This window comes from Bos indicus x Bos taurus, chromosome 19 (genome assembly GCF_003369695.1).
Source record: "Bos indicus x Bos taurus breed Angus x Brahman F1 hybrid chromosome 19, Bos_hybrid_MaternalHap_v2.0, whole genome shotgun sequence".
Lineage (NCBI taxonomy): Eukaryota > Metazoa > Chordata > Mammalia > Artiodactyla > Bovidae > Bos > Bos indicus x Bos taurus.
Window position 1 is genome coordinate 9,669,537 of NC_040094.1, and position 24,210 is coordinate 9,693,746.

Below are 24,210 nucleotides of genomic sequence, written 5' to 3' on the forward strand. Positions count from 1 at the left end.
GCCCTGGGGCTGCACTCCAAGGTCAAGGGGAAGAACGGAGGGGCCCCTGGTTGTACAAACAGTGCTTTGTGGTCTGGGGCCACACCTGGTCGCATCAGCCCAGCTGGGGAGGCCCCAGTGATGACTCTGCAGCGACAGGAACTCTGCTGCAGCATCTCCAAGCCCCACTCCAGAATGTTCCAGGGGCAGATCCTTGAATGAGAAGCCGAAGCTCACGTTTCGTGATAAAGGGGCACTGAAGGTGTGCCCAGCCTGGATCCAGTACTCTTCACCCATAAGGCATTTTCTCCTGCACAACCCTTAACTAACAGGAGGAGCCAGCCTCAGAGAAGAGGGACTTTCTGACAATCACAGTTTGTCCTTCCAAACCCAGACTGTCTGCCTTCAAAGCCTCCTCCCCTGTGCTCCCACCATGCTGTCCTCTCCACGCACTTGCCGGCCGCACAAGGAAAGTTAGGTCAACAGCCTGAGGGAAGGAAACTCAGGGGAGAAAGGTCAAAGTTGACCAAGTGGAGGTGGAATATCTGCCCCACCCACCCAGTCTGTCATGTACAGCCCCACCCTCCTTGTCACAGCTGATTGGGCCAGGAGTGGACAGCTGATTCAGCCAATCACATTCTCCCTCGGGGAACTTCAAAACGGAGCTACTTCAGTTCCACGAAGCGGTCATACAGGCACACATCTACCTCATTCACTCTGAGCACTGTAACAAAATAGAAACCCGTGGTTTATGAACAACAAAAACTTATTTCTCACAGTTCTGGAGGCTGGGAAGTCCAAGATCAAGGTGCCAGTAGATTTGGAGTCTGGTGAGACCCACTTCCTGGTTCATTGCCATCTTCTGCCTCCTGGGGCAGAAGGGGCAAAGGCACTCTCTGGGGTCTCTTTTATGAGGGCACTAATTCCATCCACAGTGGCCCCACCCTCATGACTTGGTCACCTCCCAAAGTTCCTGACTCCAAATAGCATCACTTTGGGAGTTAGGATTGCAACAGATGACTTTTGGGGGACACAGATTTTCAGTCTGTACAACACTGATTTTAATAAGAGCTTATTTATATTATAATATACATACAGTACATGCAGCACTTAAAGGTTACAATCCAACTATCAAATATTTGATCTACACTGGATGTTCTGATAGTAATAAGTACTAATTATGTATTCTAATTTTAATATCCTTATTGCTGTATTAACCCCAAACCATTCTGTAAAAGATTGGAGGTGGCTTTTTAAAACCAAGTAACAATGATTTTATTTACTTTTTTAAAGATTGTAAGGGGGTCTTGTAGAGATAAAAAGATGGTTGAGGTTTCTCCCTTACTTTCTCAAAAATCTTTACTGAGCTTTCTTTTACCGCAACCATGTAAAAACAAATTATACAATACTGAAAGGCTAAAAATAAAAATCCACCCCAATTAAGCCACTTTTCAAGGATGACCACTGACATCAAGTCAGTATGCATCTTTTCTCCCTGCCTGGACTGTCCTTTGAATGTGAGCATGGACCTGATGTATACTACTTATGGATACGGTGATAAGATATTTGGGATTTTCTTCAAATAACCCATGGGTTGAAGAGGCAAGTGAATGGAATGGAAAAAGATGGAAAAAGAATAACCAAGAGTTGAAAATTGCTGCAAAAATATTTTGGGACTAGAGGGGTTCAGTACACTCTTTTTTTGTGTGTGCTTGAAAATTTCTACAATAATAGCTTAAATTTGAAATTATTCTTTTACTTTTTAACTATTTAAAAAATAGACTCATACTTTATGTAATAATTTTCAATTTGCTTTTTCCTGTAACTAACGACTTGTTGTAGACATTACTCCAAATCTGCACAACATAGATCAGCCCTATTCTTTCTAGTAGTTTTCCAGTGTATGGATATTCCACAATTTATCTAACTTCTCTTATCGTGAAGGATTATTTGCAGTGTTTTTCTATAACGAAGCTAAGTGAACCTACTTAGGCATATATCTTGTCTCTCTTGAAGGAAGATTTCTGTATGATAAATTTCTAAAAGTATAATTTCTGATTCAAAGGGCAAATGTATTTCAATTTAACTGACACTGCCAAATGCTTCTTTAAAAATGTTATATCAGCAAAAATCAACAGCTAAGACTATATCAAATGTAAGAGCATATGTGCATCAAAAGAAATGATCAGCAAAGAAAAAAGGCGACCTACAGAATGGGGGGAATATTTTGCAAGCCAAGTATCACATAAGGGGCTAATATCCAAAATCTATAAAGAACTCATAAAACTCAGCAAAACAAAATACAAGTCAAAACTACACTATCACCTCACACCTGTAAGAATGGCTATCATCAAGAAGACAAAAAATAGTAATTGTTGACAAGATGTAGGGAAAAGGGAACCCTCGTACAATGTTGGTAGGAATGTGAATTCGTTTAGCCACCATGGAAAACAATATAGAGGTTCCTCAAAAAATCAAAAGTAGAACTAATATAAGATCTAGCAATCCCACCTCTGAGTACTTATCCAAAAGAAATGAAAATAGGTTATTGAAGAGACATAGCACTTCCACGTTTACTGTGGGAGGGGCTGAGTTTTAGTACGTTTCAGTTTCAACTGTGCATGTGTTTTTATCTTGTCCTATATTGCTAGCATAGAGTACTAGCAATCTGGTTAACTTGTGCCAATTCTGACAGGGAAAATAGACCTTATTTTGCTTTATGATGCCTTCTTTGTTGCTGAGGTTGTGCATTTCTTATGTGCCACATGCATTCCTTCTTCTGTGAATTGCCAGTTTGCAGAGCTTGCTCATTTGTCCACAGTATTCCTCTTTCTTACTGACTTGTAGCAGCTCTTTGTATATGGTAGATGTTAACCATTTGTCTAGTACATGTTTTTAAAACATTTTTTCCATTCTTTAGCTTTTGTTTGTGGTGTTTTTCACCTTACAAAAGTTGTTATTCTTCTGTGTAGTGAGAACTGTTGCTCTTTCCCTTTTGTCTGCTGTATTTCATGTCATGTTCAAAAAGGCCCCATATTTTCTTTTCTTCTAGTACTTTAACAGTTGTAAGTTTTATTTTTAGAGTTTTAATTTATGTGGGACTTATTTGGGTTGTGGTACCAGATAGAGAAATAAATTTAAGTTTTCTCTGAAATTCACAACCTACTCCTAACAATATTTAATAATCCTTCCTTTTCTCATTGATGTGCAATGCTATCTTTGCCATTTACTTAATAACGACACAAACGCAAGTTGTTTTTCTGAAATCTGTTGCACTTCCCTGGTCTAATTGCCTATGTATACCTGTATCATGCTGTTTTAATTATTGTTGCCTTATAATACATGTGATAGCTAGGAGATATCTCACATTCTGATATTTTAAATTTTATTGACTACCTTCATGCATTGATTCTTCCTGATGAACTTGATTTTCAAGTTGTTAAGAATAAGAATGACTATTTGATCTGATTAGTTGCCTCAACTATATCGTTGGGAAGGATGGTCCAAGACACTTTTGGTAAAAGAGAAAAGCAAAAATTATCAGTGGATGCCCACACATTCCCAGGATGCCAGGGCTGAAATCTAGCTCAGTATCAGTACCAAGAATAATCCTGCCCCACACCCATGTCCTTCTCCACTCAACCTGCTCTGTATCCAACTCTTGTTCTTTTCTATTGGGCTTCAACTCTGATTTCTACTTGCATATGAATTATGTGTTTCTCTGGCCTTCCAACCAGCTCTTGTTCGCTTGGCATGTTGTGGTCATTCTATAACCTGCTCCCTCTCGCAGGTGAGTGGTCCCACCTACTGAAGTTGGCCTGTGGGTCAGGATTGGACAATGTCTTCAATGCCATAATTACAGGAGGAAACAGGAACATTCTATTCTTCCCTGCTTTGACTTCATTTCCATAATGCAGAAATCCCAGGATTATGACACTAGGCTTAGACAAAGTCATAGAATAATTGGCACGTTGAAAAGGTGCTTTGAAATTTTTTAGCAGTAATTACAAGTAACATTTTCTCCTTGTGTTCACCCTTCCTGTCCTGTGCTGAGAATTAGAAAGGAAGTATTCTAGAACTGTTGTCCACGGTTCCACCATTTCCAGAAAGAGGCTGACTTCATGGTGCCTGGGAAGTTTATTCTGATCGACCTGAAATCTTCACCACTTACTGATACTAGATGTTCAAGACTGTTTGACAGTCTATGACTAGTGCCAAATCTGCACTTGTGTGACCTTGAGAGTAACTCCTTAAATTTGGGTCCTCTGTACCTCACTTTCCTCACCCTGGTTTCAGCCCTGGAAGATCCCTGTAGTGGATACTGTAGTCCAGTGCCCAGACCCCCTCAGCACACATCCCTGTGACAGGGGCTATCAGCTGATGAGGGCTCAAAGCTGGCTCCCTCGCTGGGAATTTCTCTGGCCACAGGGAACTGCCTTGCTCAAAATTACATCCCTTCCAGGGCCAAGGACTGGCAGAGGTAGGAATGTGGAGCCCCGCCTCCTTGTCCCTGAAGCACGGTCCCAGCACCAGAGCCTCTGCTCCCACCACCAATCAAGCAGCAGATGTTTGGAAGATTCTGGTGGTACCACAGCCCTTGCTGTCATGGAAGTCTGCCAGCTTGGAGTGGGAACCAGGGCAGGAAACGGCTCCAATCAGGTTCAGGCAACTCTGCTTCTTGTTCTTTTATGACCCAGCAGGCTCCCTGGAACTGGAGGATCTGTGGTAGGAAAAGATGCCACATGGAGTTTCAGGCAAGCCCCAGGAAGAGAATAATATTATAGACCCCCTTGGTTCTGAAGCAAGACAGGCCATCTGCAAGAAGAACTACAGGCAGATGCAAAAGCAGCTCCAAGATGCTACCAGACCTGGGAGAGCAAGGACTGACCAAGTGACACCAAGTGATCAGACAGGCAACCAGAGCTACCCCTCAAGAGCCTGGTTTCGTCAGATCTACCCAGTCACGGGGGCAGGCAGGCCAAATAGTTATCCGCCGTAAGATAAAAGTGGTACATTCAGGATCAGCGCAAGTGAGCTGCAGGAATAGGTAACTCAGATCCCATATTATGCACCAGTGTTGCCCCAGCCCCAAACCTATGCCTGCACAGGGGTCCTGCATGGCCAGCTGACAAAGGAGGAGAAAAACCGAGCCAAGTTCACACGTAGGTCAGCCCAGTTTACGTTAGTGTGAACCACAGCTGCTGGTTCTCAGCAAAGGTGAAGAAGAATACACTTGACACCCAGATGTTCCGCTGGGGCATTGCTTGGTGTTATCATACCCAGGTTTAATAGTAAATGGCTAAGTACAGCAGCCAAGGCATGAAAACAGCATGGTAACCAAAACACCTCAGAATCCCCCGGAATGAGAGTCTGGGTCATCACCCCAAACAAGCCACTTAGACCAGCAAAGATGCCAGCCAAGGGTAAGAAGAATGTAGTACAGGTGGTGGAGAGTTGGGTATTTGAGTATCAGAGTCTTGAACTCAAAAGCAGTAGCAGGGGCTGCCCTTCATTCCATTAGCCCTTTTCTTGTCTGTTTCCCTTGGAAACAATCTTCAATCCTAGAGAAACCATCAGAGATGGGTCAGACTTACTATGAGAAGCAAGTGAGTCTGAGAAGCTCAAAGGTTAATCTGTCATGGATACTGTCCACCAAAATCCCTTCAGGGCCACCCACCCATTCCCAGCTACTGTATGGACTGCTTGTGGCTCAGAGCTTCATCCCTCATTGGAAATTTCTTTACCCAAGGTACATCCTCTCCCTGGGATGGCCCTGGCCAGTGACTGGCTGATGGAGGAGAGCAAAGGCCCAGCCTTCTCGCCCAGGAACAACACTGAAGAGCCATCTCATTCACAGAGCTCCCCAGACAATTAGCTGAGACTCTGAGGCAACCACACTGGCAGGGAGTCCAGCCTCCCTTGCCCCCTTACAGGTATATCTCCTGAAAATGCTCCTAACTAAAATTTTGCTTGCAGCTCTCCATCTCAGAGTCTGCTTCCAGGAGACCCAACCTAAGACATCCCCCAAGTTCTGGCTGAGATATTGGAAAACTGAAATGATGCTGACTTAGTTCTTTGACATAAGGAACTCCGACAGTTTCACAGCAACCTACTGATCAATAGTTAATCCTTGGATCAATTTTCACATTAGTTGTTTGCATCCTTTCCCTTTCACTGGGATTTCAGGAAATTATCCAAAAAAGGAGAGTGCAGCCTAAGCCATACTTCATTGGTGACTTCCACTCTTGTGCCTTTCCTCCTTATTTGAAATCATATGATTCAGGAAAAATTTAAATAGTAGTAGTAAAATCTTCATCAAGACAAGGTCAAATCCAGGGACCTCTGTTAAGGAACACAACCAAGCTTGTCCTTCAAAAGGGAAGGGAAGGGAGATTAGCATTTAGGATGTCTGCAGGGGACTCTGCCATACAGGAATATTTTTAGTAAATGACAAAGAAAAAGGTAGAATACGGGCTGATTGACTGACTGACAACTCCATTTTTAATCTAGACATCTTTAATAAATTTCTGCAATGCAGGATTATCAATCTTATCTCACCTGGATTTCTACCCTTCACAAAGAGATGGCCTTGATTTTAGAGGCCAGAATAAGTAGCTTCTTTATCAAAAGGTTCTCTGTAAACAGCCAAGTCTGAGCAGCCCTTAGATGGGCCCCAGGACTTAAGTCTCATCAACTTTTCATGGTAAGAGAGTTTTTCTGACTAGTTACACATAGGCAATCCATCTCTTTATGTAAAGCCTTCTTGGATTTAAATACAAGCAAAATGCAAATGCAAGCTTCACCTGGATAGGTAATGCTATTCTAGGAAGTTAAAGTCACATTGGCAAGTTTCCTGGGTCAGCAGAGTGCAAAGCTCTTTCCACCCAGGATCTCTTTTGAATCTTTCAACCCTTTGAAGCAGATACAGTGCTACTATTATCCCCATTTTGCAGATGAGCAAATTGAGGCTCTGAGAAATAAAGTAACTTGCCCACAATTACAAAATGTTGTGTCAGAGCTGAAACCCCAATGCAGTCTGTCCAAGGTAGAGCCATGTTTTTAACTATGATGCAATACTCTGATATCTTATGGGTTTTTAGCAATGACATATAAATGTCATAGCATCATAGCCACTTACGTTTTTTAACACTTACATATCAAATGTAACAGTATATTTTCTATGACAATTTAAAAATGTGAAGCGGTATAACCCTTTTATTTGCAAGACAGGGGTGCGGGATATTGTCGGTTATCTATTTTCCAGATTTTTCAGTCAATTTGTCTATAAGTATTTCTTACTTCCAAATTAATGAAAATTCAAATTATATTTTTTGAGTCACAAATAAGAGACAAAGGAAGTTCTACGTTTGACATTCTTTTTTGAGGACAAACTTACTGAGAATAGAACAATGTCTTTTTTAGGTTTTCTGATACCAAGCTAAGTGAGATTTCCATATTGAATTCTGCTGCCCAGAATTTCTTCTTTATGGGGGACAACGTGGGTTGAGGGTGGAATGGGATAGGAGAACGGTGGATAGACAGCTGGTGTGTTTGTCCTATAACAACTTCTCTTTTTTCTGCACAAAGGGTTTTTTAATTATGTGTAATACAGGCAAAATTATATAAGTCAATAAATTTTTAAGAATTTTACATGTTCTGATTCTTTGAACTGCCAATCACCTTAGTTCCTCCAAAGTCATAATCTTCCAGAAAAGATAGCCCTTTCAAAAAGTTTTGCTCAATCCACAGCTGCCTTGTCAGTCAGTTCACAGTTCTTTTAGCTGGGCTTCTTTGATTTCCAGTGGGACAGAGCACACTTCAAAATCCCCCACCTGTAATCTTCAGGATCCAATCTCCTCAAGCAGTTTACTTTAGGACCGTGTTTAGGGGCAGGAGATGGATCCGCCTGGTTCTGAATTTGACACCCTCTAAAAATGCGTGGGTGTGCACTCAGTCGCCCAGTCGTGTTCAACTCTTTGTGACCCCTGGACCATAGCCTGCTAGGCTCCTCTGTCCATGGAATTCTCCAAGCAAGGATTCTAGAGTGGGTTGCCATTTCCTACTCCAGGGGATCTTCCTGACCCAGGAATCAAGCCCACGTCTCTTGCATCTCCTGCTTTGACAGGCAGATTCTTTACCACTGCGCCATTTGCGAAGCCCCTAAAAATGTATTAAGTTCAAATCATATTCACTCCTAAGCCGTCACGCCCTAGAACAGTACCGATCGTTGGGTTATGCCAATACCTAAGATAAAGAAAGATTCACCGTTAGGTTTTCATAGTTCACTTGGCAGCTCTGTCTTCTCGTTCTTTCCCATGGATCTAACAGGTAGTTCTATGAGTAAAGGAGCTCACACAGTTACTTTATGAGGTGTTTCCAAAGATGCAGGTTTATAGAACAACTTCTCTTTTATTGTTGTCTGTTCTCTCAAGGTATCTTAAAGCTTATCTTTTATTTACTTAAATGTAATAGGGAAGAAAATTCATTTATTTTCAGTAGTCTGATGGTTTCAAGATCCAAAATCTTTATAGATCTGTTTCTGCTGGCTGTTTTTGCTGGTTCTCACTCATGGAGTTGGGTTTCCTTGTGTGCCTGGTTCTCATCAACCACAGTCCAGTATTTTAAAAATGATTTATAGGAATAATATGTGGCCCAGTGTCCAGAGACCTGCTTCTGTAATGTGGAGCCATTCCAGTCTGGACCCACCTTAAAGCATGTTCGAGGCTGCGATTTCCTGGACCTGGACAATCTGGGTAATTGGAACCTGGGTTGTAATTCTGCTTGAAGGCTGCTCCACCCTGAGATCACCTCTCCCAAGCAGGTAGCCCTGGGGGTCCCCTGGGGCTGCAGAGAGGGCTGCCTTCCGGCTTCCATTGCTCTCTCTTCCGGGAGCTACAGGATTGTAAGCATGGTAACCCTCAGGGCCAAGCTGTCTCTGCTTATTCGCCTCTCTTGTTCCTGGTCTACCATTGACCTCTCTGGTTCCTATTCTTCCGTCTCTGTTGACCTAGTCGTTCTTAGTCTCCTGTCAGGAATTTAATTTTATCTAAGAAAATTTCAAACAATGTTTTAGGCAGTTTTTTTTTGGCTGCACTGAATCTTCGTTGCAGTGCAAGGGCTATCTCATTGTGTTGCACGGGCTCCAGAACGCGCAGGCTCAGTAGCCGTGGCACATGGGCTCAGTTGCCCCAGGCATGTGGGATCTTAGTTCCCACACCAGGGATCGAACCCACATCCCCCGCATTGGAAGGCAGATTCTTAACCACTGGACCATGAAGGAAGTCCCTATGCAGCTTTTATGGTTTCTCCAGTGGGAGAATTGGGCTAAACAGTTTCACCCACCATTGCTAGGAAGTCTCTCCAACTACGAGCTTTTCAAGAAATAACAAACTTGAACCAAATTTGAGACCTTACTAATACCAGACATTTGATTTATGTGTCTTAAAATAAAACTTACTTTTTCAACAAATACATCTTGAATTGCACTCACTGAGGTCTCCTGGCCACAGAGCGCTGATGTAGGGTCCTCAAAGGAAGGGGGTTGGTCGGCCTGGAGGTGGGAGGGGAGACGGTTAGAGTCGCCTGCAGCATCAGGCCCTGCCCGAGAGCAGCTGTGCAACCTTGGCTGGTTTCCTCATCTGGAAAATGAGAAGAAGAAGAATGCCTGTCTCACAATGTTGTCGTAGGGATTAAATGAGATTAAATAATACATGCAAAGCCTTTGGCACAATGCTAAGTGTCCGATAAACATGATTATTATTATTATCCCTGAGATGCTAATGTCCTCAGACACATGCACACACATGCTCGCCAGACTGCCCGCTTTTCTCCACACATGCCCACAGATTGAGTCGAGAACCACTGCCTTGGTTAACGGTGATTTGAATAAATCAGTCAATTCCAATGGTCTGGTTGCTAAGGACATCATTCTGAAGGCTTTAAAGGCAGGCTGCTTGGATTTTATCTCCCCTTAACTCATTCTGCAGCCCACGAATCAAAAGTATGACCATAAATCAGATGGGGAGAGGACCTGGGGATCTCCCCCCAAGAAGAAGTGCCCCCCTGTAGCCATGTGGAAAGTTGTGCTGTTGTGATAAAGCTGTTTGGAAATAATCAAAAATTCTCTCAGGAAGCCCAATTATACTTTTACATCAAGAATCAAAATGCTGGTGCTGCAGACTTCAGCCCATCATTCACAAACCTTTTATCCTGTAATTAAGCCAGACCTGCTGCTGGGTTAATTCTTCCCTGAATGCCACCACCCTTTGAGCCAGCCCGTATGTCGGCAGAAGACTTCACTCTGATGATCTATTATACCAATACATCACCGCGGTGAGCTGCCTCCTTAATGACTTATCCATAACACATCATCGGAGTGAGACACACTCGTAATATACTGCTCAATACGTCTGCATTGACCAAGGTGGGGAGCCGCCAACCGCAGCCGAGTTCATGCCCTTACATGGTCGGTGTCAGCACATGGGGCCCACGCTGGGCTCTCCCTTCCTAAAGAAATGTGTATACAGGTGGGAGGGCTTCCACGCCAATAGGCTTGTAGAACCTGAAGCACTAAGACCCTAAGAAATTCCTATATATCCAGACCAGAAAAGCCCCTCAGTGGGTCACGTGCCTACCCTCCTAAGCCTATCAGATAGGTCGGAAGCATTTTCCTTAAGCTCTTACTTAGTAGAAGGCCAGGGCTATGGCACTGGACACCTCCAGGGGGCGCTGTTCACACGGCAGTCTATGCAAATTGTGCCTGAGTCACCCCAGCTGGGCAGCCCCCTCAGTGGCCTTGATTAAGAGCACAGACTCCGGCATCACTGCCTCCTTCGAATCAAGGTTCTTTGACTCTAATGGTCCTATATCATGGGGTTGCTGTAAGACTTAACAAGATAACGTAGCCAGGGCACCTATGACATAGTGAACACTCAGTGCTCATATCAGCCGTAACATAGCAACCTTTCCAAACGCCGAGAGCCAGGGCGCCTGCAGGTCCAGGGTGGGGGCAGCTGGCAGCCCTGTATTATGACCTCCATTCTGTGAGGCCCTAATTCTTATGCATTTAGATTCTGCTTCATTCAAAAGAAAAAAGGAGGGTGAAGGGACAAAAGAACGCTTATAGAAATGGGCATGAGGATAAAAATGAGTAGATGGGGATATTTGGACAAAGGGAAAGGAAGATCAAGCAAAGTGTAAGCGAAAGTAGTACACAAAACACCGTTAGGAGAGCGCCACGGTGAGAGCGATGGGCGCACTCAGCCGCTCAGCACAGCAGTTCCAGGAGAACGATGTGGCACCGCCCAGACAGTGACAGACCGGAACGCCCTGCAGCCCAGCAATCCCACTCCCGGGTGTGTACTCAGCTCAGAGGGTCTCTTTCTTGCACAAAGAAACATTTACAATACAGTTCCCTATGTCCATTGGCAGATGAGTGAATAAAGAAGATGTGGTACATATATACACAATGGAATATTACTCAGCCATTAAATGAAGTTGGGTCATCTGTAGAGATGTGGATGGACCTAGAGACTAGAGAAAAACAAATATCATATATTAAAGCATATATGTGGAATTTAGAAAAATGTTCCTGATGAACCTATTTCAGGACAAGAACATGCGGACATGGGGAGGGGGGACGCAAGGGTGGGGTGAATTGGGAGATTGGGACAGACATAATGTACACTACCCACCAGGCTCCTCCGTCCATGGGATTCTCCAGGCAAGAGTACTGGAGTGGGTTGCCATTTCCTTCTCCAGCGGATCTTCCCAACCCAGGGATCAAACCCAGGTATCCCGCACTGCAGGCAGACACTTTACCGTCTGAGCCACTTTAGATTCCATATATACACGACCATGTGTAAAAGAGGTATTAATAGTTAGTGGGAAGCTGCTATATGGCACAGGAAGCTCAGCTCGGTGCTCTGTGGTGACTGAGATGAGTGGCATGGGGTAGGGGGTGGGTAGGGGATGGGAGGCAGGTCCAAGCGGGAGAGAATTTACTGTACATATGGCTGATTCACTTCATTGTACAGAGGAAGCTAACGCAATATTGTAAAGCAACTACATCCCAATTAAAAAAATAATGTTCCCTGCCACATCCTGGAGACAAAACAAAAAACTAGAAACAGCTTAAAAGCCCACCAGCAGGTAAATAAATGTGGGACTGCCAGCTCTTAAAGAGCACACCCCATGAACCCGGCATATTTTAGACGCTTTACAACTACAACCTTATTTCAAATCTTTACATCAGCTCTATGAAGTACATGCTATCCTTGGCCTTATTTTATAGCTGCAGAAACTGAGGCACAGAAAATTTAATTTGCCCAAGTTCACAGATCTAGAAAGTGACAGAGCTGGGATTTGAACCCTGGCATTCTGGCTCCAGAGCCACGCTCTTAAACACTACAGCATAATTTCTCTAGTCTAAGAATAGAATGCTGATTTGAGTCGTAGCTGACTGACCTAGTGGTTTTCCCCGCTTTCTTTAAGTTAAACTTGAATTTTGCTATGAGGAGCTGAGAGATCAAACCAGTCAATCTCAAAGGAAATCTACCCTGAATAACTCATTGGAAGGACTGATGCTGAAGCTGAAGCTGAAGCTCCAGTACTTTAGCCACCTGATACAGAGAACTGACTCACTGGAAAAGACCCTGGTGCTGGGAAGGAGAAGAGGATGACAGAGATGGTTGAATGGCATCACCAATTCAATGGACATGAATTTGGGCAAACCCCAGGAGATGGTGAGGGACAGGGAAGTCTGGTGTCCTGCAGGCCGTGGGCTTGCAAAGAGTCAGACATGACTTGGCAACTGAACAACCATAATAGAATATTGTACAGCAGTGAAAATGGAATTAATTTCATGTGTCAACACAAGTCTCAGAATAAGAGTTTTGAGTAAAAAGAACAAATTATCGAAGACTACATCTACAGTACGGGCTTCCCAGGTGATACTAGTGGTAAGGAACTAACTCGCCTGTCAATGCAGGAGGTGTAAGTGACTCGGGCTCAATCCCTGGGTGGGAAAGATCCCCTGGAAGAGGGCCTGGCAATCCACTCCAGTATTCTTGCTTGGAGAATCCCATGGACAGAGGAACTTGGCCGGTTGCAGTCCATAGCATAGAAAAGAGTCAGACACAACTGAAGCGACTTAGCATGCACACACACACACACATATGGTCTACATGTAGTGTGAAACCACTAATATGTTTTAAGACATGCAAAATAATGTTGTGTGTTTGTTACAGATGCATACATTGGGAAAAAATTTTTTAATTTATTATTTTTTAAGTGGGAAGCATAAATACCTAGTCCAAGAAGCTATTTATCATGGGATAAGGAATCAGGTCTGAGTACCTAGGGGGCTTCATTTGTATGCTCATTTTGCTTCTGAAACTGGGGGGTGGGTATGTGAATATTTGTTGTATAGTCTCTGTAATTTTAGCATGCATGAAATATTCCCTAACTATCAAGCAAGTTCCATTGTAAGCCCCTACGCCAGAGTTACACATGCCTGATACTTTAACTCTGAATTTCCTCACAGCCAGAGCTAAGGGGAACTAAGATACTGGATTTTCCAAGACCACAAAAGTAAGCCATCCGATTTGTACAGAAAAGGCACAGATTTTCTTTGAATCAAGATGTGAAAGAAACTTCTCTCATGAATTTCCAGAGTGGAAAAGATGGTGAATAACATTCCTACAGAATAAAAGGGGAGCATCACTCAATCATCTTCTAGCATCTCCCAATGCCCACTGGTGCTTCATGTCAAAACCAGACTCAGAGGAAGCCGCTCTGTGAGGACCCATCTCCACAGCCTGCATCCGGAACCTTTCCAGAAGAGCAGGTCTCTGAGAAGCAAGAGGGAAGCAGGCAGATTCTGGGAGCTGGTGCCTAGAAGCACGCGAGATAACCTCAACTCTGGGCAGGGCTCTCCTTCAGCTCCAGTTCCACCACTGGGACCCCCTACAGTCTTCAAGCTGGAGCAGCTATGACCTAGCTCGGAAGAATGTGCCCTTTTGCCTGGGGCAGCTCACGATCCCTCTGACTTCTCAGACCCTGGGTCCATTCAGCTGCCTGTTGAAACCTTTGGTTCTTATTCTTATCTTACGAAATATACAGTCAAGGTAGCTGATGGAACAAGAAATAGAGCTGTATGCATCTTATGTAATTGTGATATCGTGATTTGTAATTCGATAAATACATCGGTCTCTGTCCCCAGCTCCTGACACAGCACTCCTGAAACCTTTGTAATTTCCAGCAGACTAGGAATGTCTTTTGTTCTAAAGCAGTGGGCTCTTGGATGGTTCCTGGTTGAGGTGCTGGTCACCAGAAAGACCAAGCCACAGTCAGAAGCTTGGAATTTTTAGCCCCGACCCCCCATTCTCTTTAGGAGGGAGAAGGGCTGAAAATGGAGTTAATGATTGATCGTACCTACGTGATGAAGCTTCCATAAAATCTCAAAAGTGTGGGGTCCAAGATCCGTCCGGGTTCGTAAACATGTAGCGGGACTGCAAGGGAAACTCCCTGCAGAGGGCTTGTCCTGTGCATCTCTTCCATCCGGCCTTTAATCTGTGTCCTTTATCACATGTAAACTGGTAAATGTAAGTAAGTGTTCCTCTGAGTTCTGTGAGTTGCTGTAGCAAATTAATCATACCCAAGGAGCGGGTAGTTGGAAGCTCTGATCTACAGCTGGTTGGTGTGAAGTACAGATGATAACCTGGATTTGTGACTGGCATCTGAGGTATGTGCAGGGGAGATGGGGTGGGCAGTCTTAAAAGACTGGGCTCTCAACCTGGGGACCTAATGCTATCTCTCGGCAGACAGGGTCAGAACTGAATTAAACGGTAGGATACTCAGCTGATGTCTCAGAGAATCGTTTGTTGTAGGGGGAAACGGCCACACACTTGCTGACCAGACGTGTTATCTGTGAGCAGTAAAGGCAACTCACAGGAAGAAATACCCAGGAGGGAAGAACTGGGTTTCTCCCTACATTGCTGCTGTTGTTTAGTCATAAGTTGTGTCCAACTCTTTTGTGACCCCGTGGACTGCAGCCCACCAGGCTCCTCTGTCCATGGGATTCTCCAGGCAAGAATACTGGAGTGGGTTGCCGTGCCCTCCTCCAGGGGATCTTCCTGACCCAGGGATCAAACTTGTGTCTCTTGTGTCTCCTGCATTGGCAGGCGGGTTCTTTACCACTAGCGCCACCTGGGAAGGCCCTGTACTGGTTTCCTGGGGCTGCCATAAAAAACCACCACAAATGGAGTAGTCTGAAACAAAAATTGATTCTTTCACAATTCTGGGGGCCTGTGGGGCCACGCTGTCCCTGAGGGGCCTAAGGGGGGACCCCTCCTTGCCTCTCCCAGCTTCTGCTGGTTGCAGGCAACCCTCAGCACTCTGTTTTTTGCTCACATCTCTCCAGTCTCTGCCTCTGTCTTCACGCAGCTGTCTTCCCTCTTTGTGTGGGTCTGTTTCCAAATACCTCTCTCCTGAGGATGCCAGCCATTAGATTTGGGGCTGGCTCTAATGCAATATGACTGTGCATTCATTTGTTTACATCTGCAAAGACCTGATTGTCAAATAAGGTGACATTCACAGGCACCGGAAATGAGGACTTCAGCATATCTTTGGGGGATGACACAATTCAACCCGAAGTAGAACCTCAGTCAGTGTTACTGTTACGGGAACCACTGACTGGAACTGCCTGCCCTGGCCAGGCAAAATAGTAGCCACCTGCCTCTGTTATCTTACAACAGGAGGTCCTGGTAAGGAACGCAGAACTAACAAGTTATAACCAACCTGAAGAATTCAGGAAAGGCCAAACCGAGAGAGGGGACGCCAGTCCATATGTCCTACCAATCTCCCAGAGTCCTTCTCACTGGAATCCATCTTCATTGAGCGATGTGTGTCCACAGGAAAGACCCCGAGTCAGAGCGATGGACCAAAGAAAACCCAGAAACAATCCCATCTCCATAAACCCTGAGACTGCCAGCCATGTGGCAGAGCCGGCCTCCAGGGTTCCCTCACCCTGCTGCTCTCCACCTGGGCGCCATAAAGCTTCTTGCTTCGTCAGCATGTGTCTCCTTGGACAATTCATTTCCGAGAGTTAGACAAAGGCCCACTCTCGGGCCCTGGAAGGGGTCCCCCTTCCTGCAACATTACTATTCAGAGGAACTAGGTGGAAATACACCACAGTGGAAGCAAGTTAGCTGAACCCTCATCCATCCTAGCAGGAAGCTCAAACACTGTGACCGCAGATGGTAAACAAGAATTGGTGGTATAAACTATGATTTCTGGAAAGGGAATCACCAGGGGCTCTAAAACTAGACGTAGTTAACTGTGGTTGACCCCAGGGATTGACATGGGGTAGGAGGAGGCTAGGAGCCTGTCCAGAGAACTATGGGGAAATGTGAATGTGGACTGGGGATTGCATGCATGCAAGGCAATGTGGGATCTTAGTTCCCTGACCAGGGGTCAAACCCATGCCCTCTCCAAGTCTTAATCATTGGACTGCCAAAGAAGTCCCTAAATTACTTTTAATTACCATCTTCTCAGGCCTAATGATGGTATTGTTAAAGTCTTGTTTTTCAAAGAAGCAGACTGTCAGTTCAGTTCAGTTTAGTCGCTCAGTCATGTCCAACTCTGCGACCTCATGGATGATGCTGTCCAACCATCTCATCCTTTGTCATGCCCTTCTCTTCCTGCCTTCAATCTTTCCCAGAAACAGGGTTTTCTCCAGTGAGTCAGTTCTTCACATCACGTGGCCAAAGTATTGGAGTTTCAGCTTCAGCATCAGTCCTTCCAATGAATATTCAGGACTGATTTCCTTTAGGGTTTACTGGTTGAATCTCCCTGTTGTCTAAGGAACTCTCAAGAGTCTTCTCCAACACCACAGTTCAAAAGCATCAGTTCTTCGGTGCTCAGCCTTCTTTATGGTCCAACTCTCACATCCATACATGACTACTGGAAAAACCATAGCTTAGACTAGATGACCTTTGTTGGCAAAGTAATGTCTCTGCTTTTTAATATGCTGTCTAGGTTGGTCATAACTTTTCTTCCAAAGAGCAAGTGTCTTTTAATTTCATGGCTGCAGTCACTACCCACAGTGATTTTTGAGCCCAAAATAATAAAGTCTGTCACTGTTTCCATTGTTTCCCCATCTATTTGTCATGAAGTGATGGGACCAGATGCCATGATCTTAGTTTTCTGAATGTTGAGCTTTAAGCCAACTTTTTCACTCTCCTCTTTCACTTTCATCAAGAGGCTCTTTAGTTCATCGCTTTCTGCCATAAGGGTGGTGTCATCTGCATATCTGAGGTTATTGATATTTCTCCCGGCAATCTTGATTCCAGCTTGTGCTTCACTCAGCCCAGCATTTCCCATGATGTACTCTGCATAGAAGTTAAACAGGAAGGGTGACAGTATACAGCCTTGATGTACTCCTTTCCTGATTTGGAACCAGTCTGTTGTTCCATGTCCAGTTCTAACTGTTGCTTCTTGACCTGCATGCAGATTTCTCAGGAGGCAGGTCAGGTGGTCTGGTGTTCCCATCTCTTGAAGAATTTTCCACTGTTTGTTGTGATCCACACAGTCAAAGGCTTTGGCATAGTCAATAAAGCAGAAGTAAATGTTTTTCTGGAAGTCTCTTGCTCTGCCCTTGGACATGGGGAATCTCCTCACAGTCACTCCAGCACCTCGCAAAAGCAGACTGTAGCCTTGGGTAAAAGTGAAAGTTGTTCAGCCCTGTCTGACTCTTTGTGACCCCATAGACTATAAGCCACCAGGCTCCTCTGTCCATGGGATTCTCCAGGCAAGAATACTGGAGTGGGCTGCCATTTCCTTCTCCAAGGGATCTTCCTGACCCAGAGAGTGAACCCAGGTCTCCTGCTTTACAGGCAGACTCTTAACCAGCTGAGCCACGAGGAAAGACTGTAGCCTTGGGCGACAGAGGCCATGTCTGGACTTACTTTAAAAATATGTCAGCTGTTTGTGGGTGGCGCATGAGGTTGGAGGCTGAGAGCTTCCCCTGCCGCCACCAACATGGAGAGTTTGGACCGAGTCCCGTTCTTGGTGCTCGAATGCCCGAACCTGAAGCTGAAGAAGCCGCCCTGGGTGCACATGCCGTCGGCTACGATGGTGTGCGCTCTGGTGGTGGTGTCTTACTTCCTCCCTACTGGAGGGATGCGTTGTGATGTTATTGTTGAACCTTCAAGTGTTGGTTCAGTGACTGATGAACACGGACATCAGAGACCAGTAGCTTTCTTGGCCTAAATGGACAGTATGTTATGGAAGGACTTGCATCCAGCTTCCTGTTTGAGTTTTTTCATGGCTAGAGTCTTCATGAGAATGAAGCTGCTGGGGTATCTAATGGGTTAGAGTGTCTTTTGAGAAGAAATCAGCAGGTACTGAATTTTCTCCTGTTAATGAAATTTAAAGGCTGTACTAGTCCTTGGATATGAAATACGGAAAAGGATAAAAAATAGCAGAAAAGAAACATCTAGTGAAAAAATAGGAACCATATTAAAGCTTGGACTAGAATGCCTTTTTGGTGTCAGAAACAAGCTTATCAGTATTTTTCCCTGCTGGCCTTTACTGACGTACCAATGATGTTAAGTGGCATTTTCTTTGTGGTTTTTTTTTTTTATTTCTTAAAGAAAATGTACTTCATTTCTACAGCTATAATACTGAATAAAGTGATTGTTTTTTACAAAGCCCTTGACATTTTTTGGAGGTGACTTTTCTGACCTTCAGAAATTAATGTAAAACCAGGAAGTGAGGTCCCATAGGCTGAGAACTCTGGACAGCTGATCAGCTTTATCAATGAGGCTTTGCCTTTAAACAGAGTGTGTGACAGTACATCATTTCAGATATGTACGGAAGACTGTTTCTGGAACAATAAGATACATGAAAAGAGCAGTAATAAATAATTTTTCTATTTAAAAAAATTTTCAAAAAAAATACAGACGAGCAGATATGGCAAAATATTCATGAGTTAAGTCTACATGATGAATATGTGGAGGATCATTGCACTATTTTCTCTACCTTTATGAGTGTTTCCATAATCAACATTTAAAAACTGAAAAGACCTTGAGTATGTATTTAGTAAGTCTTGGAGCATGCTTTCTCGCCCCAGCTTTGCAGTTCTTCTCGGAACCACAGACCCTGCCTTTTGAGGTCTTGCAGCTCAACCCTTTATTTTACAAATGGCTGAAAAGGTTAACAACGTCCCAAAGTCACAGCCAATTAGGGGATGAGCTGAGTCTGGGCTAATGCTAAGTCATTTCCGTCGCGTCTGACTCTGTGCGACCCCACAGACGGCAGGCCACCAGGCTCCCCCGTCCCTGGGATTCTCCAGGCAAGAACACTGGAGTGGGTTGCCATCTCCTTCTCCAATGCATGAAAGTGAAAAGTGAACGCTGGGGTCTCCCAATTAGGGCATGAGCTGAGTCTGGGCTGGGGTCTCCAGGCGCCGGACCCTGTGCTGCACCTATGGTCTCCCTTCATCTCCCGCCTCGGTCTGGGGCTTAAAGGAGCTATTTCTAAATGTCGGTAAGCAATGGCGGCACACTCAGTTCTTTTGTGTCGTGTTGTGTTGTTAAGGCAGACATTGCCTGTGGGTCACTGAGTTCTCATACATACGAAATTTTGATTACACCCTGAAAGTTCTATTCTCTTCAACGTGACAGCGAAGTACATTCAAGTCCTTTAGATCTTAAAGTAACCCCCGTGGGCTTTGGCAGCACGTCTGTCAGTTGAGCAATAAGCATCTGTCATCTGTCTTTCATTAATATTAATTATAAGTGGCCTACAGCTCAGGGGAACAAAGTCCTGTAGATGAGACTTTCCTAAATTCAACCTTCTTGACTTCATAGGTATTCAAAGTGGTTCTTTTCAGAGGTTGGTCTGAATTTGATTTTGATTACTTCAGTAATCAAAAGGGAAGGAATAAACAGGTCCAGTTCTGAGAACATGCTGGATTGGCACTTAAGTTGCCCAGGCCAGGAGACACCGCTGGAAAGCTGTAGGACTGTGGGAAATTCTGGTGCATTTTATCTGCCTGGAACTCAGGTTACCAGATGTTCCTACTCAGCTGGGCTGTCTCCCACAGCCCCTTCCTTTTCTCTCACATCCAAAAGTGGGCAAGTGAGAGAGGGGGCGAGGTTGCCTCCTTAGGATTTAATTTGTTGTTTTTCTGAGGTTAAGCCTCTTGTTCTAACTTCAGGGGCCCCCACGAGTGTGGCAGGAGCCGGGTGCGGTGAGATCAGCCAGGCCCGGGCCTGGACCCTCCCTCTGCCCGGTCTGAACTGGAGACCCTGCCTTGCCATGAGAGGTGACAGTCAGCCCAAGGCTGAGGCAGCAGTGACGACAGCAGCTCGTGGTCCCTGGAATTTTACCCTGGGAGGGGTGGGGCGGAAGCCTCCAGAGGCCCAAGCAACACACGCGCCAGGGCAGGGGGATGGAGCTGGCAAGCCTGGCAAGCCGCAGGAGGGTGCAGCGGCAGGGACCAAGGCTGGAGCAGGGCCGTCTCGCCGCACTTGGCAGAGGCCAGGGAAGCTGGTGAGAGAGTTCAGGACCCCCTCTCCCCACGTTTAATGTGCGGTAGGTGATCCTGAGCGTGTCTGCAGGGGGTTGTGCAAGAGCAGGCCTCCTCAGCAGGACTCCTCAGCAGGAGAGACCACCGGCCTCCTTGCTGCTCTGGACCCTCCAAAATCCCCGCCTCTGTTCTCCTGGGGGAAGCCTGGCTCTGCGGCCAGGGCCATTTCCATCTCCCCACACCGCTATTTCCTGTCACTGTAGGAGGCTCGCGTTTACACCATTCTGTCACATCCGTCTCTTGTATGGGTTCTGCCCCCAAAGCATACATGGTGCTGGTACAAGTCTCCCCACGGTATGGATGGGGAAACGTTTATTTGTCCATTCGTTCACTCAACAAACACACTTTCAAGGACCTAGTAGGCTCTCCGGTTCAATTCCTGGGTAGGGAAGATCCCCTGCAGAAGGGAGAGGCTACCCACTCCAGAATTCTTGGGCTCCCCTTGTGGCTCAGCTGGTAAAGAATCCACCTGTAATGCAGGAGACCTGGGTTCAATCCCTGGGTTGGGAAGATCCCCTGGAGAAGGGAAAGGCTACCCACTCTTCTAGCCTGGAGAATTCCATAGACTGTTCAGTCCATGGGGTCACAAAGAGCTGGACATGACTGAGCGCTTTCACTTCCCTAGAACTGAATATTTAGAAGGATTAAGTGACCTACTCAAAGCCACAGTCACACAGGGAAGCAAGTGCCAGGACTCGAGCACAATTCTTTTGACTGAGACCTCTGGAGGAAAGAGGCCAGAGCTCTTCCTCCAGGCCTCTAGGTCATGACCCCCTGGCTACCCCCTACAGTCTGGGGTGCAGAGGAGAGAAAGAAAGGAGAAAAGATTACCACAAGGAAGGCAGGGGAGCAACAATGACAAAGGGAAAAAGTGACAGAAGGAATGCCAGTAAGACACCAGTTTCTACACACACACACACACACACACACACACACACACACACACAGAGTCTGCTTAAGAAATAACTAAAGAAAAGCAAGTTTTTCAGTGAAACCTACCAGCATTGGGTAAGTTCCAATGATGGACAAGTTCCCAGGATGGTCTTTGGTTTCGTCCTTTGGGTTTTTTGGTTGATTGATTGGCTACTAGGAGGCTGGAAGACGATAAAGGAGATGGTAACTACTGGGGGAGAGGGTTGAGAAAAGACAAATGATTAAACAAGCATCTGGTGAAAAGGTATGTGACACCAACGTTTTGTTTCTTCTGCATTTTGGTCTAAAGCACGTTCACTTCCATCCAGTGGGAATCAACAGTTGCTGAAGCTTTCCAAGCAGAGAGAGCGAAGACAGATCCGGTTTGTTGACGCTTGTTTGCTGCATATCACAACTCCAAGAGGCAGCTGTGGGGTTTCCTGTCCTGCAGATAAGGAAACCGAGGCACAAGCTATTCACTCGCTCATTCACAAGACAAAGCAACTGATCAGGGTTTCAATCTCAGGTGTCTGGCCACAGGCCTGGGTGTTTCCGTGGCTCCGCACTGCCCCCTCTGCCTGCACCATTCTCTCCCTCCATCCTCTGAAGCAAATTCGCAGACTGACTGGAGGTCAGAGAACCCTGCTGCGGGCAGAGACTCCAAGGGCTCAGCACTGGTTAGGTCCTTCCCCTTCTGCTCCTGTTAGGGTGCAGACTGCGCTGGGTCCACCCACCCCCACTCTGCAGGTCTTGGCATGTGTCCTGTGGCCCTTCCACTCCCATCTCTACTGTACCCCCAGGCACCCCCAGGACCTCAGCTTCCTAAATCTCAGCCAGAACATCATTTTCCAAGGACACTGGCCAACCTTGAAAGGCAAGGTATCCCGAGGCAAGGAAACGAACCGATCGTGGCCCGTCAGCGTGAGAGGGCAGCGCCATCTAGCGGTGCTGGGGCCAACGTCCCAGGCGGTGACATTTTCAAACAATCAATATCTCATTATTAACCATAATCACAACCTGATGTTTGCTTTTGGAGAAATGTTCAGCAGCAAGGGATGCACATGCACTTTTCCGCATGTTTCAAGAGGTCTGAGATCCTAAATGCCACAGTGACTATTAAACAGTGTCCTGCCTGTGAGCAAATAGGAGGGAGTGGAGATTGATTGTGTATCTTTTTCATCTAAGCTGCTCACCCAAAACAAAGCATCCGTTGAAGCCACTGACCTTTCACTAACTGCTGGAAGGAAAATGCTTGATAAATAATAAATGGGCCACTACTGGATTTTGCTTAGAACCATCTTTTAATTAAAAGAACTGAGTGACTAGAAGGTCAGGTGACTGACATTTCAGTTCCAGTTCAGGAAAAGCATCAGTCGAGGGTAAAACTATACCCCAAATGTAATTTCATTGTCAGCTAGAATTTAAGGAAAATCCCTTCTCTGTAATCTGCACCGATGGGCTGGGGGTGGACCACAGCAGCGGCATTTGTAGGGGACTCAGCACTTAACTTCCTGCCTCCCTTGCCTTCCCCTAGCAACCTTTTAATTTTCGTGCTGCAGCAATAAACACTTGTCTGGTTCAACCTCTCCACAGAAACTGCTCCAGTGCTGGGCTCATCCAATCAGAGACCCGCTTGCCACACTGAGCGCTACCCTGGAAGTGACAGGAAAGCCATTTCCTGTCTTTGCCACAGGAGGGCAAGTGCCCTTCCTCCATCAGCCAAGGTGACCTCAACCAAGTTGTTCACTGAACCTGCTCAGGCATCTGTCTCGTCGGGCCCCATCAAAAGCTCAGAATGCATGATTAACCCAGCCAGTCAGTCTCCTACCTTTTTGCAGCTCTGGGATGGAGCTCAGGAGCAACGCCCAACCTCACAGACACAGACACACACACACCACACTCGACTCACATTTCCTCGTTCCCAGCTCCACAGTGCCAGCTTGCTTTCACTCTCAGAGCCACCCTGTCACATGGTGCAGCTCCCAGGTAGTCAGGGAAACGGACAGCCCGGTTCAGAGCCGGGCTTGGTCGGAGCCTGGAAGGACGAACGAGGCTGCACAGCCCGAGTGAGCCTCGGCTGGGTGCCCGAGAACAGAGCGGGGCATCAGGGCTGGCCTCAGAGAAAGCCTTATCATCCCACTTGAATCAGATGATAAGATTCTCATCCCACTTTGAAAAGAAAGAAGCCGGCGAGTGTCTTCAAGTGGCAAGTCGTCATTTATTTTTGTCTGTTTGATTGTGTCGGTCTTAGTGGCACGTGGGATCTTCAGTCTTCGTTGCCGTGATCTTCGTTGCAGCATTGGAGGTCTTTACTTGCTGGCATGCAAGACCTTTAGTTGCGGGATGTGGGATCCAGTTCCCTGACCAGGGATCGAACCCAGGCCCCTGCACTGGGAGCGTGGAGTCTTAGTCACCGGACCACCAGGGAAGTCCCCAGCCATTATTCATTTGGGGAAAGGGTATCATTCTAAGAAAACCAAGAATTCTTCGGAGGCACAGTTTTTCCTGTAATACCAGTTTCACTATCAGAGAACAGGATATTGAGTGTTAAACAAATGGTCCCCAATCTTACAACAGTTTGCTTACAGTTTTTCAACTTTACAATGGTGTGAAAAATCTGCATGCCATGGAAACTGTACTTTGATTTTGCAATCTTGATCTTCTCCTAACCTAGCAACAGGTACGTGATACAGTCTCGTGATGCTGTCAGCCGTGCCAGCACAAGA

At 45.7% G+C, this 24,210-nt stretch overlaps 1 long non-coding RNA gene and 1 pseudogene across 4 annotated transcripts; one reads left to right on the forward strand and one right to left on the reverse strand.

Annotated features, from left to right (window-relative positions):
• Positions 1-1,065: 1,065 nt before the first annotated feature.
• Positions 1,066-23,542, reverse strand: LOC113878206. Of its 4 annotated transcripts, XR_003506934.1 has the most exons (5): positions 23,313-23,401; positions 21,765-21,929; positions 21,572-21,666; positions 9,437-9,617; positions 1,066-4,699 (listed from the first exon to the last, which is right to left on the reverse strand). It is a non-coding gene; the product is annotated as an uncharacterized LOC113878206 (long non-coding RNA). The 4 variants fall into 4 exon arrangements; XR_003506935.1 differs by lacking the exons at positions 1,066-4,699; positions 9,437-9,617 and adding an exon at positions 18,421-18,865; XR_003506933.1 differs by lacking the exons at positions 1,066-4,699; positions 9,437-9,617 and adding an exon at positions 20,848-21,041 and having other exon boundaries at positions 23,394-23,542.
• LOC113878205 lies at positions 17,841-18,390 on the forward strand (annotated as a pseudogene).
• Positions 23,543-24,210: the final 668 nt, after the last annotated feature.